The 7,500-nt window shown below is 31.2% G+C and overlaps 1 protein-coding gene across 1 annotated transcript in view; it reads right to left on the minus strand.

Moving 5' to 3' along the window:
- Window positions 1-334, minus strand: part of LOC113812769 (cGMP-dependent 3',5'-cyclic phosphodiesterase) — a gene marked incomplete in the record, with an annotated part of 301,514 nt that extends 301,180 nt beyond the window's left edge. Inside the window, 1 exon segment of the mRNA XM_070140229.1 lies at window positions 233-334.
- Window positions 335-7,500: the final 7,166 nt, after the last annotated feature.

The following is a 7,500-nucleotide window of genomic DNA, read 5'->3' on the forward strand; positions in this document are numbered from 1 at the left end:
CCTCCTTTCTTCATTCGTTCTGTTTGTCTTACTTTTTTATTTTTTTTTCGTTTCAACAACACCACGTGTAGACGAGACACCCAAACCACCTCAGGAAGAATAACAGAACGCTTTCAATTTCCACTTTAAAAAAAAACGTCTCCTCTCTTCCTCTCTCTTGTTCACACACGCCTTTATCATCTTCCCTCTCTCTGCTTCCTTCTTCCTCTCTCTTTCTCCTCCTTCCTCTCACCTAAAACGGGTCGGAGCGGAGCGAGCGTACGCCACGTCCTCCCCCCTCGTCGGTCAACGGCACACTAGCGCTTGCAGACTCTCCCGGCGTGGATCTGCCTCATCTCCCGTTTGCATCTCTGGCCCCTCCTCTCTCTCTCTCTCTCTCTCTCTCTCTCTCTCTCTCTCTCTCTCTCTCTCTCTCTCTCTCTCTCTCTCTCTCTCTCTCTCTCTCTCTTTTCTCTTCTCTCTCTCTCTCTCTCTCTCTTCTCTCTCTCTCTCTCTCTCTCTCTCTCTCTCTCTCTCTCTCTCTCTCTCTCTCTCTGTGTCTCTTTCTCCCTCTCTCTTTCTCTTTCTCTTTCTCTTTCTCTTTCTCTCTCTCTCTCTCTCTCTCTTTCTCACTCTCTTTCTCACTCTCTCTATCTATCTCCATCTCTATCTATCTCTATCTCTACCTCTCTCTCTCTCTCTTTCTCTCTGTTTATATATTTACCTCTCTCTCTCTCTCTCTCTCTCTCTCTCTCTCTCTCTCTCTCTCTCTCTCTCTCTCTCTCTCTCTCTCTCTCTCTCTCTCTCTCTCTCTCTCTCTCTTATCTATTTACCTCTCTCTCTCTTTATCTATTTACCTCTCTCTCTCTCTCTCTCTCTCTCTCTCTCTCTCTCTCTCTCTCTCTCTCTCTCTCTCTCTCTCTCTCTCTCTCTCTCTCTCTCCTCTCTCTTTTTTCACTTTCTCTCTCTCTCTCTCTCTATCTCTCCCTCTCTGTCTGTCTCTCTCCCTCTCCCTCTCTCCCTCTCTCTCTCTATCTATCTATCTATCTATCTCTATCTATCTATCTCCTCTCTATCTATCTCTCTCTATCTCTCTCTCTCTCTTTCTCTCTGTTTATATATTCACCTCCCTCTCTCTCTCCCTCTCTCTCTCTCTCCCTTTCTCTCTATCTTCTTTCTTTCATCTCTCTCTCTCTCTCTCTCTCTCTCTCTCTCTCTCTCTCTCTCTCTCTCTCTCTCTCTCTCTCTCTCTCTCTCTCTCTCTCTCTCTCTCTCTGTTTATCTATTTACCTCTCTCTCTTCACTTCACTTCACTTCACTTCACTTCACTTCACTTCACTTCTCTTCTCTTCTCTTCTCTTCTCTTCTCTTCTCTGCTCTTCTCTTCTCTTCTCTTCTCTTCTCTTCTCTTCTCTTCTCTTCTCTTCTCTTTTCTCTTCTCTTCTCTTCTCTTCTCTTCTCTTCTCTTTCTCTTTCTGTCTTTCCCTCTCTCTCTCTCTGTCTTTTTCTCTCTCATTATCATTAGTAGTAGTAGTAGTAGTAGTGATAATATCACTATCGTCATTATCATATTATAATTAATATCATTATCACTGGATTTTTCCTTACTTAAACAAGTGTTACCATTGTTATCACCACTATTACTTTTATTATTATCTTTATCATTATTTTCACTATTACCATTATTATGATTATTAATTAATGATACCTGTATTAGTGATATTATAATCATTATTACTATCATTATCATTTTTACGATTACTGTCGCCATATCATACTATTAACATTACTACTATCATTATCATTATTACCACCAGTTTTATTAATATCATTATTATTATCATGATTATCATTATTGCCATCATTATCATTATCATTACTACTATCACTATTAATATCATTATTATTACTATCATTATTACTGTTATCAATATCATTATTATTATTATTATTATTATTATTATTATTATTATTATCACTATTATTATTATCATCATCATTCTTATTACTATCATTATTATTATTGTCATTATTATTATCATCATCAACAATAGCATTATCATTAACACTATCAGTATCATCATATTCATATAATCATAATCATCAGTATCATCATTTTTATTAACGCATCGTACTTGGGAAATAACAATGTATCCAATACAGCCAGAACAAACTAAGCAACAAATATGAAATAATAATAATAATAATAATAATAATAATAATAATAATAATAATAATAATAATAATAATAATAATAATAATAATAATAATAATAATAACAATAACAATAATAATAATAATAATAATAATAATAATAATAATAATAATAATAATAATAATAACAATAATGATAATAATAATAATAATAATAATCATAATCATAATCATAATCATAGTGAAATAAAACTAAATAAAAATAAACAAAGCAACAAAGATATAAATAATAATAATAATAATAATAATAATAATAATAATAATAATAATAATAAAATAATAATAATAATAATAATAATAATAATAATAATAATAATAATAATAAAAATAAACTAAGCAACAAAGATAAAAAAAAAATAATAATAATAATGATAATAATAATAATAATAATAATAATAATAATAATAATAATAATAATAATAATAATAATAATAATAATAATAATAATAAAACAAAATAAAACAAAAAATAAACAAGGATTCCAACAAAAATTGAAAGCCCAAACTCACAAACAAATACAAAAACAAAACAAAAAAAAAATCCAGCAAAAGCAACTCAAGAAGAAAAAAAAAATTTTTTTTGATAAGAAATAAGAAAATTCGAAAGGAAAGGCAGAAAACCCGAACCAAAAATAAATAAATAAATAAATAAATAAATAAATAAATCCAACAATACCAATTCAGACAAAAATCCAATCAAACAAGAAAAGTCCAACAAAAATCAGAAAGCCCGAACCCAAAAACAAATAAAATTCACAAAACAAAAACACAATCCAACAAAAGAAATCCAGAAAAAAGCCAATAAAACACAAATAATCCACCAAAAATCAGAAAGCCCAAACCCAAAAACAAAAACAAAAAAATTAACAAAAGTAATCCAAAAAAATCCAATAAAAACAAGGAAATTCGAAAAAAAATGAGAAAAAGCCCAAACCCAAAAACAAATAAAAAATCCAACAAAAAACAAGAAAATTCCAACAAAAACAAAAGGCCAAACCCCCCCCAAAAAAAAAAAAAAAATATATATATATATATATATATATATATATATATATATATATATATATATATATATATATATATATATATATATATCCATCAGAAGCAACCCACAGAAATCAACAACAAAAATCCGAAAAAAACACCCCCCCCAACAAACCCCAACCCAAGCCAGCCCAGAAGCCCAAAAAACAGAAACCCTAAACCCAAAAACAAATAAAAATACAAAACAAAATCCAACAAAAGCAACCCACAAATAGAACAAAAAACAAAAAATCCAAACAATAAAAAAATCAACCCCCCAACAAACCCCAACCCAAGCCAACCCAGAAGCCAAAAACAAACAAACAAAAAAATCCATCAAAACCAACCCACAAAAAAAACAAAAAATCAGAAAATCCGACCAAAAAAAAAACTCAAAAAGCCCCCCACAAAAAAATCCATCAAAACCAACCCACACACAAAAAAACAAAAAACAAAAAAATCCAAATCCAAAAAACTCAAATAGCCCCCCCCCAACAAACCCCAACCCAAGCCAACCCAGAAGCCCGAGCACAAAACAAGGACACTCCAGCAAGGACAGCGAAGGCGCACGTGGTCCTTGGAGCAGCTGAGCGGAGAGTCGATCTGTTGTCGTGCCTCATTTCCTTCCCTTCTTCTGGTTTATTGGTTTCTCTTTGTTTGTTTTTGTTTTTTGTTGTTGTTTTTGTGTGTGTGTTTCTTTGTTTTTGATGTTTTTTATCCCTTTGTATTTCTTCTCTTTCTTTCTTACATTCAGAGAGGCCAAACCCACAAACAAATAAAATAACACAAAACAAATAAAAAAACACAAAAATTAACAAAAGCAATCCAGAAAAAAATCCAATAAAAACAAGGAAATTCGAACAAAAAAAAAAGCCCAAACCCAAAAACAAATTTTAAAAATCCATAAAAAAAAGAAAATTCCAACAAAAAATAAAAAGCCCAAACCCAAAACAAATAAAATTAAACAAAACAAAAAAATATATCCATCAGAAGCAACCCACAAAAAACAACAAAAAAAATCCGAAAAAACACCCCCCCCCCAACAAATCCCAACCCAAGCCAGCCCAGAAGCCCAAAAAATCAGAAATCCTAAACCCAAAAACAAATAAAAACTAAACAAAATCCAACAAAAGCAACCCACAAATACAACAAAAAACAAAAAAATCCAAACAATAAAAAATCAACCCCCCCCCCAACCCAAGTCAACCCAGAAGCCCAAAAAATCAAAAACCCCAAACCCAAAAACAAAAAACAAAAAACACAAAAAAAAAACAAAATCCATCAAAACCAACCTACAAAAAGAAAAATCAAAAAATCCAAATCCAAAAAAAACTCAACCCCCCCCAACAAACCCGAACCCAAGCCAACCCAGAAGCCTCAAAAATCAGAAACCCCAAACCCAAAAACAAAAAACAAAAAACAAAAATAAACAAAATCCATCAAAACCAACCCACAAAAAAACAAAAACAAAATCCGAAAATCCGAACAAAAAAACTCAAAATAGCCCCCCCCCCAACGAACCCGAACCCAAGCCAACCCAGAAGCCCAAAAAATCAGAAATCCTAAACCCAAAAACAAATAAAAACTAAACAAAATCCAACAAAAGCAACCCACAAATACAACAAAAAACAAAAAAAATCCAAACAATAAAAAATCAACCCCCCCCAACCCAAGTCAACCCAGAAGCCCAAAAAATCAAAAACCCCAAACCCAAAAACAAAAAACAAAAAACACACAAAAAAAAACTAAATCCATCAAAACCAACCTACAAAAAAGAAAAAAAATCAAAAAATCCAAATCCAAAAAAAAACTCAACCCCCCCCAACAAACCCCAACCCAAGCCAACCCAGAAGCCCAAAAATCAAAAACCCCAAACCCAAAAACAAAACAAAAAAACAAAAAAAACAAAATCCATCAAAACCAACCCACAAAAAACAAAAACAAAATCCGAAAATCCGACCAAAAAAACTCAAAAAGCCCCCCACAAAAAAATCCATCAAAACCAACCCACACACAAAAAAACAAAAAACAAAAAAAATCCAAATCCAAAAACTCAAATAGCCCCCCCCCAACAAACCCCAACCCAAGCCAACCCAGAAGCCCAAAAAATCAAAAACCCCAAACCCAAAAACAAAACAAAAAAACAAAAAAAACAAAATCCATCAAAACCAACCCACAAAAAACAAAAACAAAATCCGAAAATCCGACCAAAAAAACTCAAAAAGCCCCCCCCCCAACCCAGAAGCCCGAGCACAAAACAAGGACACTCCAGCAAGGACAGCGAAGGCGCACGTGGTCCTTGGAGCAGCTGAGCGGAGAGTCGATCTGTTGTCGTGCCTCATTCCCTTCCTTTTTTCTGGTTTATTGGTTTCTCTTTGTTTGTTTTTGTTGTTGTTTTTTGTGTGTATATTTCTTTGTTTTTGATGTTTTTTATCCCTTTGTATTTCTTCTTTTTTTTCTTACATTCAGAGAGGCCAAACCCACAAACAAATAAAAAAACACAAATCAAAACAAGAAAAAATCCAACAAAAGCAAAATTCGAACAAAAAATAAAAAAGCCCAAACCCAAAAACAAAATCAAACCAAACAAAAAAAATCCATCTTAAGCAATCCAGAAAAAATCCAATAAAACATAAAATTGGAACAAAAAAATCAGAAAGCCGAACCCCCCCCCCAAAAAAAAAGAATAAAAAATAAATTAATAAAACAAAACAAAAAAACAAATTTTAAAAATCCAACAAAAGCAATACAGAAAAAATCTTGAAAAACAAAAAATCTGAAAGCCCAAACCCACAAACAAATAAATAAAACACAATACATAAAAAAATCCAACAAAACCCAGAAAAATACAATTGAAAAACAAGAAAATTCGAACAACGAAAAAAACCTAAACCCACAAGCAAACCCAAACCCAAGCCAGCCCAAGTTTTTGTTTGTTTTTGCGTGTGTTTGGTTTCGGGTTTTCTGAGGCAGGTTTTTTCTTTGTTTATTGTATTTCTTCTTTTTCTTTCTTACATTCTTTGTTTGTCTGTCTAATATCTCTTTCCTTCATCTCTCTCTTTCTATTTCTCTATGTCAGTCTCTCTCTCTCTCTCTCTCTCTCTCTCTCTCTCTCTCTCTCTCTCTCTCTCTCTCTCTCTCTCTCTCTCTCTCTCTCTCTCTCTCTCTCTCTCTCTCTCTCTCTCTCTCTCTCTCATTAACGGCAACAACATTGGCAACATAAGTAATTGTGATTACTTTTACTATATTTATCATCATTATCATCATAATCATTACTATCATTATCATTATTATTGTTATCATTATCATTATTGATATCAATATTAGCCTCATTATCATTATTGATATATTATCATCATTATCATTATCATCATTATCATTATTATTATCACTCTTGTTATTATCATTCCTATTATTATCATTACTGATGTCATTATTATCATTATTACTACTATTATCATTATCATTACTACTATTATTATTACTGTTAATATCATCGCTATCATTATTATGACTTTAATCATTATTGTTGTTATTATCATTATTAAGGTTACGTTTTCGATACCGTTGGTTAGTTTGTTGGTTACCAGGATAAAAAAAAAAAAAAAAGTTATGAGCAGATTTTTATGAATGTTTTACCAACTTAGAAGCCATTATTTTTTTTTTTTTTTTTTTTTTTTTTTTTTTTTTTTTTTTTTTTTTTTTTTGGTGATCCTGATCATAATCCGGATCCAGGAATTCTTTGAAGGATTCATTAGCGTTGCGAGATAGAGAAGCACGCGCGTCACCAGTGTGCTTGAGAAAGAAGTGATTTTGATGTGATGTGTGTGCTTCTAGTTATCGTCATTATCATTATTTTTGTTATCATTATTATCATTATCATTTCTGTTATCATTATTCTTATTTTTATCATTATCATTATTATCACTATTATTATTGTTATCATTATCAACATTATCAATATTATAATCATCATTATTATCATTATTCTTATTTTTATCATTATCATTATTATCACTATTATTATTGTTATCATTATCAACATTATCAATATTATCATCGTCATTATTATCATTATAATTATAATCATTATCATTATAAATATAATCATTATCATTGGTATCATTACTATCATTATTATCATTATTATCATCTTTGATATCATTAAGGTTACTATTATTATCATTAATATGATTATTATCATTATCATTATAATGATGATAATGATAATTATGATAATAAAAATATCAATAATAGTGATAACAATAACAACTTCAAGCACTCA

The sequence above is a fragment of the Penaeus vannamei genome, chromosome 26 (assembly GCF_042767895.1).
Source record: "Penaeus vannamei isolate JL-2024 chromosome 26, ASM4276789v1, whole genome shotgun sequence".
Taxonomy (NCBI): Eukaryota; Metazoa; Arthropoda; class Malacostraca; order Decapoda; family Penaeidae; genus Penaeus; species Penaeus vannamei.